This window comes from Dromiciops gliroides, chromosome 1, assembly GCF_019393635.1.
Source record: "Dromiciops gliroides isolate mDroGli1 chromosome 1, mDroGli1.pri, whole genome shotgun sequence".
NCBI lineage: Eukaryota > Metazoa > Chordata > Mammalia > Microbiotheria > Microbiotheriidae > Dromiciops > Dromiciops gliroides.
In genome coordinates this window covers 468,021,657-468,030,947 of record NC_057861.1, presented here as the reverse complement: position 1 = coordinate 468,030,947, position 9,291 = coordinate 468,021,657, and the positions used below count along the sequence as shown (strand labels likewise).

Below are 9,291 nucleotides of genomic sequence, written 5' to 3'. Positions count from 1 at the left end.
AGGAGATATTATAAAATTGATTTCTCTGATCTGTTTATTACTAATTTTTTATTGTAGGAGACAGGCAAATAAAAACTATATTTAATTTTCAACAAGTCAAAGGAGCTCAAATATCCCGGGCCTCAGATTCCCCTTCTGTAATAGGAGAGGATTCTTTATAGCTCTTAAGTGTGATCCGAATTCAGGTAGCTTCCGAAGGGGATGTGAGAAGAAAGTGCTTTCCTGGGACTCTACATTCATAGGTGCATTGGAAGGTCTGAATGTGATCCTGCAGGATAAATGGATGAACCGAGCTTCCCTATAGTTATTCACGCACGATCCAAACAGAGGGGCTCACAGGTCACCCTCCGGACTTGGGGCAATCCTGGGTCTTGGCTCCGGGTTGGGCACTGGGGGATCCCAGCGGCTGCCACGTCCCGCAGCCCGGAGCCGGGCTCCGCAGGCGGTTCAGGCCTCCCGAGCCAGGGGCGGCGCTGGATCCGAGTCTGGGCGAGGGAGGGCCGGGAGGCTGACGTGGCAGGCGGCGCGTCACTGCCGCCGGCCATCTTGGAGGCGGAGGAGGCTGCTCTGGGCGCCAGCTCTGGACCGGGGGCAGCCTGGGCGTTCTGCTGGCATCGCCGCTCTGCCCCTGAGCCTTCTCTCGCTTCCCGGTTGGTGCCCCCACCCGCCTCTGGCCGCCCCTGCCCCAGCCGCGCCGTCTGGACCCCAGGTGAGCCGTCCCGGGGCTGGTGGGACCCCGACTTCCACCTAGCACCCCGGGGCGAGGCGGTCCCGGGTTCCCCGACTTCTGAGGGTCATCCTGGCGGTGGCTCGCGGCCCAGCGGGGTGGGGGTGGGGGTGGGGGCGTCACCGCGGGGCGGGGGTGCGGGACCCCGGAGCAGAGCGGCTTTGGGGACGTTTGCATCAGGAGCCTCGACGGGGCCTGAACTCGGTGCGGGAGGAGGAGGCTCCCGCGCCGCCCCCAACACTTGTTTGAGGGCGTGGGGAGGGAGGGAAGCGGCCCCGGAGACGTGGCAGCGCCGCGGACGCTGGGCCATCTTGCACCCTGGGAGGTGGAGGTAGGGCGCGCTTATGGGGGGGACTCCAAGTTCATAAGACCCGGAGAAGGGTAGTTGGAACCCCGTTCTTGCCCCCGCCCCCCAACCCCTCAGATCCCTCATCCTGCGGGACGCTTTCAGCCCATCCCCTCCCGAGGATCTCCGGGAGGATCTGTGATTCTCTGGAATACGGAATTTCTCTTCCCACGTAGGGACCCCGGACCCCCCACCCCCACCCCCTCGGCCCCCCAGACGGGCCCAGACCACCGCGCCACGCGGCTTTTAAGTACTGGATGAATGAATGAAAAGCATTTATTAAGCGTTTCCTCGTAGGTATTCACATACCATCTAGTTAGAAGAGGCTTCTTGATCTTCCAGATCACCCTCCACACTTATGTTTTGTGTGTTCTGGGGTGATGTTGCTAAACCTTGGGTCTTCTGCATTTGAGGTCAACTTTCTATCCATTATGCATGCTCCATAGATTTTTGTTCTTGATTTTTTTCTTTTTCTTTCAGTCCTCCCAGGGAAAGTTAAAGGGCAACCTATCTTTAGCCTATTCGGAATAAAGATTAATAGGGGCCCGGAGCATTCATTCTTGGAATGAGACCTTTAAGATTTTTTAAAAACTTTTTTGAATAAGCCTTCATAGTTTATTGAATCATTTAATCAATAATCTGTAAGTGGCTTCTGTGAGTCAGACGATGTTCAAGGTAAGAAGAATACAAAGGTAAAAAAATGAAATAGTCCTTGCCATACAAAATTTACAAAGTAGATACCATTGAGTGGGAAGGGGTAATAGCAGCTTGAGGCATCAGGAAAGGCTTCAGGTAGAAAACTTGAGCTAAAACTTAAAGGAAACCAGGGATTCTAATAGCCAGGGGTCAGTCATTAATCATTTAAGAGCTGACTATGTTAGGCACTGTGCTAAGTATTGGGGATACAAAGAAAAGCAAAAAATAGTCCCTGCCCATGAGGATCTCATGATCTAATAGGGGAGACATCATGGAACAAGTATGTACAAAAAAAGACTATATACAAGATATGCTAGAAATAAGAGAGGGAAGTCACTAGAATTAAAAGGGATTGGTATAGGCTTCTTGGAGCAGTTAGGATTTTAGCTGGTACTTAAAGGAAGCCACAGATGCCATAATGGGGAGATGAGGAGAGAATATTCCAATAATGGGGAACACCCAGAAGAAATCCCTGAAGCTAATAGTGACTTGTTCAAAGAACAAGAATGGAGAAACCCAAATGGCACTCAGGAATAAGGAAGAGCAGTTTATTGACCTGCCGGCCCAAAGCAGAGTAGCCTCTGATACTCTGGGCCACCAACAAGTGTCCAAGTTGCAGTTTTTATATCTCTTAAGTGTGAAAATACATGCAGGTTTTCACAGGTACATTGTGGTGACTTACTTGGCAGACAGGAAGGCATATTTCAGTAAACAGAGGCATAAGTCAGGAAGCTGGTACTAAACTACAGACTTCAGGGGAACAAACAGTATGTTCTACTTTCATTTTGGGGGTCTCAACTCGGGCCTCAGTTTCATCCCCCATATTTTCCCATATTAGTAGCTGTGTGAATGGAGAGAAAGGGAGGTATTTGAGAGATGTGAAGGAATTGATGACAAGATTTGACAATGCTGGTTATGTGTAGTGAGAGTGAGGAGTTGAGGATGCCACCAAGATGACTGGTGAGGTAAGTGGGAGGGTGGTGTGCTTGACTAATAAACAAGTTAAGAAATGAGGGTTTGAGTGGAAAGGCGAGTTTGAAAATCTTATAGGGTATCCAGTTTGAGATGTCCAAAAGGCAGTTGGTGATGAGAAACTAGTTTGGGAGAGAAACTGGGCTAGATCCATAGATATGAAATGATCTACATAGAGATTAAAGTTGAACTTTTGGGAGTTGCTAAGATTAGCAAGTGAGCTATAGAGAGAAAAAAGAAGAGGGTGCAGGAGAAAGATTTGGGGAATACCCATGATTAATGGGCATGACATGAATGAAGAAAGCAAAGGGGTCTGAGGATGAACAGTCAAACAGATTATAGGAGAGCCCAGAGAAAACAGTGTCATGGAACCTGAGAAAGGAAAGAGTATCCAGGAGATGATGAAAAAAGATGCAAAGAAGTCATGAAGAATGAATGCTGAGAAAAGGTAATAGATTTCAGAATTGAGGTCATTGGTAATTTTGGAGAGGCCAGGTTTAGTTTGATGAAGAGAGGGGCAGATTGCAGAGGGTTTAGAACTGAGAGGAGAGGAAGTAGAAAATTGAGAGGAAACAGGATGACTTTCTCAGAGTTTCGTGGAAAAAGAGCAAAGAAATATATAGCTAGCAGAAATAATTAGATGAAGTGAGGGTTTGTTATGGATGATTTTAGGTGAATGGGTTTTTGTTTTTTTCCAGTGAAGGTGGGAAGTTATAGAACTGTTAGAAGAGTTTATATTTGCTCCCAAGGAGCCACTGGAGTTTATCGAATGGAAGTCAGACCCGGCTTTAGAAAAATAACTATGGTTGCTGTGTAGACAGGGAAGAGATTTGAGGTAGGGAGATGAATTAGGAAATTATTGCAGTAGTCCATAGAGAGATAGTAGGAGCTATCTAGGATGAAGGAGATCTATACGAGAGACATCACAGAGGTAGAAATGTCAACATTAGCAACAGATTATGTGGCCTAAAAGACAGTGAGGCATCAAGCATGATCTTGAGTTTGTTGATAGAAATGATGGTTGTGCCTTTGACAAAAATAAAGAAGTTCAAAAGGAGGAGGAAGATATTTGGGGTGGGAAATAATGGGTTCTGTTTTGGTCTTGTCAAATTTGGAACAATGGTACATTCAGTTTGCAGTGTCTAATGACAGTTGGAGATGCACAATTGGAGCTCAGAAGAGAGACTAGGTCTTGATGTATGAGTCTTTGACTCATCTGTTTAGAGATTGTGGTAAAAAAATATGAAAGTTTTTTTAACAGTCGGTTAGGATAACTGAAAGACGCCAGTTTTTGAAGGACCACCCTTTTGGGGAGGAGACCAACGGCATGAGCTACGCACGCCAGTCTGCCTGCTGCGCACGTCAGACTGCCTGCTACGCACTCGACTTCCGGGGTGCGTGCTTAAAAGACAAGGAGAGAACGGAAGTGGGGTTTTTTTTCCTGCTCTGCTGGTCTCCTGACTGCGCTGCACAGACGTTCTCTCTCTCCCCAAAGGTGGCCTTCTCTTTTGGTGAGTTTTATACGGAATATAGACTAAGCTTAGACTTAAGACGATTTGTATTGTGTTTCTACTTTCCTATCCTTCTAATCAACATCACCTTGTGACTACCATACAATAAATGGTCTATCTAGAAAACCAGAAGCTTCTTCCATTTACTAGTCTGGGAGATAAATTAAGGGAAAGGTTAAGTAGGGTAGATTTATGATCTAATATCCAATTTTAAATCTCACAAGATGATAAACTCTGTTACTTGATGACTAGGTGACAGTATGTAGAGAGAAGGGGACAGAGCCTTGGACTACATCCATCATTGTGGGACAGAATCTGGATTTAGTTCCATCCAAGAAACTTTGGTCAAGTATTGCAGAGAGATGGAGAAGTATGAAGACTGAAAGAAGTCTTGTTATATTTTGTTTTGCAATTAAGATACCACTGGTAACTATAGAGAGTAGTTAATCAGTTATGTGTTGAGGTCAGAAACCAGATTGCAAAAGGTTGAGAAATGAGTAAAAGAAGAATGGAGGCAATAACTATCTTTTCCTCAGAATTTGGCTGAGAAATGGAAGAGAAATAAAGGACGCTAGTTTGAGGAGATATTAGAATGAAGTAAGGGTTTTTCAGATGTGAAGGAAACTTGAACTTGTTTAAAGCAGCAGGAAAGGAACTAGTAGTTAGGGTGAGACTGAAGACTGGAAGAGAAGAGATAATAGAGGCAGTCTCTTTGAGAATATAGGAAGGGATTGGCCACATCATCATAAGTGAGTGGAGTAAAGGAAGGAGGAATGGGAGATATCAAGAGGTTTTGAATTAACAGATGAAGGTTGAAGAGAGTTCTGAGGTGAATGGTCTTTTATTTTCTCAATAAAAGATGAGATATTGTTGCCCTTAGCTGAGTGAGAAGAGGAGGTGGTATGGGAGGTTGGAAGAGAGAAGTTTGGGAACTGGATGAAGAATCAAGTAAGTAGTAGTAATGAGGGTACAGTTGAGATTGGGTAACCTAAGTTTATAGAGGACCCAGGCAGCATGGTTGCTGCTTTCCTTCAGGTTTGTTTCAGTAGCCTGTGAGTAGGGAGGCACATGGTAGAAGTAATTCATTGTTGGGGTTTATGAAGGATTAAACAACACTAGGGCAGGACAAGAGGATCAAGAAAAGAGGATGATGTAGAGTAGATATTGTAAACTAAAAGGTCTAGAGTGGAAAGAGAAGAAAATGAAGCCAGAGCAGGGTAGGCATAGGAACATGCTGAGGGTTGGACCATTGTCAAAATGAGGATAAAGAATAGGTTTAGGAAGAAGAAACAAGAGACAGAGACAGAGAGAGGAGAGGGAGGAGAGACAGAGAGACAGAGAGATTCTAGTCCTTGCTGAGCCCCAGTTTCTTTATCTGTATTATGAGAGTAATAATGCTTAGGCTACCTATTTCAAATTGTTGGTGTAAGAATAAAATGAGATAATTATCTATATAAAGTGTTTTGTGACCCTTCAAGTGATATATAAATGTGAACTGCTACTTTTATTCAGTACCTTACAGATATCCATGATATTTCACTCCCATGCATGCATAATTCACCAATGCCAATTGTAGTCTCTTCACTCCCTATTAGATGGTCTTCATTGTTTACTTTGGATAAAGTTAAACTGGTGATCAGTCTTCTGATGAGCTCGCCTGCTTGACTTTTCCTTGACTGATGAACATGCAGTCAAGAGGCCTTGTACTTAAAGCCTTTGCAGCTTGTCCTAGGATCTACTCAGATTTTTTGAGCTATTGATGTGTCCTTTTAGAAACCAGGTTCACTCACCTTCACCCTGTGATCATTCAGTGAGGTAAAAACTTAGCAGAGTCCTATAGTTTTATCACATTGAAGTGCCCCTAAATATTGTTAAGGATATAAATAAGAATGTTAAGAATAATTAATATTATTGTAGTTATTATTATAATGTAATTAATAGTATAATTATTATATAATTAATTGAAATGGGCTTATAAACAAAAAAGAACTTAAATATTTCAATGAGTATTGACTTTCAAAGTGGTTAATTTCAAAGGCATTGTACTTATTCTGTTAATAACATTCTTGCTCAAGACTTTTGGAGCTCTTCTTTTTGTTCAACAAACATTTATTTTATTTTTTCCAGTGACATGTAAGGGTAGTTTTCAACATTCATTTTCATAAGATTTAGAGTTTCCAAATTTTTCTCCCTCCCTCCCTTTCCTCCCCCTTCCACAAGACAGCAACCAAGTGCTCTTTTTATCAGTTCTTTCTGTGGAGGTGGTGGGGTTCTTTTGAAATTGCTTTCAGAGTCAGTGTATGACCCATGCAAGAAAATGAACCTGATTACTTTATAGTTCCACCTTGATTTTGACCCCAAATAATACTATATAATTTGAGCGTCCACCTTATTTACCAGACTTAACTTCAAGTAATTTTTATTTATTTTTCTAGAAAACATCTGATCAGTCAGTCAATAAGCATTTCTTAAGTGCTTACCACTTAAGTGCTCAGCACTGAGGCACAAGAATAAAATCATTTCTGTCCTCAAGGAGCTTACATTTTATTAGGGGAGTCATTATTGTTTACACTCATAAATATACATAAAATTAATACATGGTGTTTTTGAGGAGATTAACTAGTAACTAGGGGAAACAGGAAATGCAGGGTATAGGATGGCATTTGAGAAAAAACTGGGGATCTCTGAGGAACATTCCGAGTAAAGAAGGCAGCCTGAGCAAGGAGACAAAAGTCGGGGTGTTGTGTATGAAGAATACAAGGCCAGTTTGACTGGAATGTGGAATGCATGAAGGGGAGTAATATGTAATAAAGCTTGAAAGGTAGGTTAGAGCCAGATTGTGAAGGCCTTTAAATGTCAAAAAGTAGGAGCTTGTGTTTGATTCTGGAAGTCATAAGAAGCCATGGGAGTTTTATTGAGAATGGGAAAGTAAACATGGCCAGACCCTCATGCTTTAGAAATATCACTCTTTCACCTATGTAAAAGATGGCTTGGAGTGAGGAGAGACTCAATTAGAAGGTTATTGCAGTAGTTCAGATAAGAAATAGGGCCAGGAGACAAGCTGTTAAAATTGATTTGGATTTGTAAACTGAGGTTCTGCTAGGTATTAAAGATAAGCTTGAGAACCTTGATGATAGTAGGGTAGTGTTATCCTTAACAGGAATAAGGAAGTCCAGAAAAAGGATTGTTTTTGAGGAAAATAATCTTAAGAGGCAGAGATGAGGAGGGAGTTAAATAGACATAAAAATCCAACTAACAAGAATTTATTAAGCACCTACTGTGTGCTGAGCATTATGCTGAAGCTGAGGATACAAACTTTTAGGAGTGGCTGCTGCTTGAGGCCAGTTTCCTGGTAGTTTATATTTGATGTTGGAATGCATGCCTCTTAGGTCATTCACCAGTTAAGAAAGGGAGGTTTACTATTCCACAAGGATAACTTGGATAGACCCAGCCTCCTTTGCCTCCTTATGGAAACTGGAAACTTGTCTGGGGTGTGGTGAGGTTGGGTGTGTTGACTAGCTTGGTCTAAGTAACTCCACCAGGGTAAGTAGGCCATTCTATTCCTTAGGTAACCAGGAAGCCACATGATTAGGTGATATAAAGAATTAGGACTCAGCTTCACTGCCTGTCATTATTCCATGAATAAAATAGTGTCCTGTCCCCAAAGTAACTGGCGTAAAAAGCATCTTAACAGTCATTGTATAGCTGCACTTCAAACTTAGCATTATTTTCTGAAAAGCCTTATGTTGATAGAGCTTTAATTTTTTAATGCTGATGAAGGGGGTGGAATTTACTAATAACTCATTTCACAACATTTTAAGTGAGGCAGGAGATTTAAATGTTATTATCTACATTTTATACACAAGAAAAGCTCAGAGAGGCAAAATGAATTTGCCCAAGGAAACAGAGGTAGGAATTGGCAGATTTAGGATATGAATCCATGTGTTCTGACTCCAATTCCAGTAGTCTTTATATTGAATTATGTTTTCAATATCACTGATGAAAAGCAAGAAAAATATTTTGATAGCTCGTGGAGGTGACATAAATAGTGTTAAATTTGTGTTATAATAATAGCTAGCATTTATATAACACTTTAAAGATTGCAGAACACTTTACAAGGACTAACTCATTTGAACCTAATAACTTTTTTTTTCATATCTTATTTCATGTTAGCCTGACATCTCTGAAAGAGGAAGGCACCCCCATTTTATATGTTAAGAATCTAAAAATACACAGTGGTTTAGTAGAGTTGGATGAGCACTCAGGTCTCCAAATTCTTTGTCTTCAACTGCACTGCATCATCTGCATTTCCACACATCACTGAATATTATGTTATAAAGACTTACTGTTTATAATCTATGATGCCCATAATAACATAAAGCAAACATTGAAAGTTTTCCAAACATTGATGGATACAGTGACTCATAAGGACCTCAGGAGACTTAACAGTAAAGCACACCCTAGGCCTTTGGCAATAGATAGTAGACTAGCGGTGAAATATAAGGCATACATTTTCACATATAACCAACGGGCTGATTTGTTTTGCTTAATTAGACTTGTTACAAGGTAGAATTGTAATGAGGGGAAAATCAGTGGGAAATGAAATTTGTGTTAAAAAAGAGAATCAACAAAATATTTAAAAGAAAAGGGGGTGGGGCAGCTAGGTGGCTCAATGGATAAAGCACCGGTCCTGGATTCAGGAGGACCTGAGTTCAAATCTGACCTCAGACCCTTGACACTCGCTGTGTGACCCTGGGCAAGTCACTTAACCCCAATTGCCTCACCAAAAAAAAAAAAGGAAAAGAAAAGGGGGTAACAAAGATAAAAGTACAATTACTTTTAAAAATAACGATATTGCTAACTCTGCTAAATGTAGAACTTAGTAAAATTGCTACCAATAATACTTCGTAAAATGAAGCTACTTGTTAATCTCTTGTCTTTAGAAGTTTAATAACCTGAGATCTGATGTATAAATGATTCATAGATATGAGGTTAAAATAGTCATAACTTTTTATTATTTATTAACAGAAAGCAATCAT

General features: G+C 41.7%; 1 protein-coding gene across 2 annotated transcripts in view; it reads left to right on the top strand.

Moving 5' to 3' along the window:
• Window positions 1–540: 540 nt before the first annotated feature.
• Window positions 541–9,291, top strand: part of PRRC1 (proline rich coiled-coil 1) — a 42,804-nt gene continuing 34,053 nt past the window's right edge. Inside the window, exon 1 of one of the 2 annotated variants that reach the window (XM_043973338.1) lies at window positions 541–709. The gene's annotated coding sequence lies outside the window, so the exon portion shown is untranslated. The remainder of the gene's footprint in view (window positions 710–9,291) is intronic. The other variant, XM_043973346.1, reaches the window with a different exon arrangement.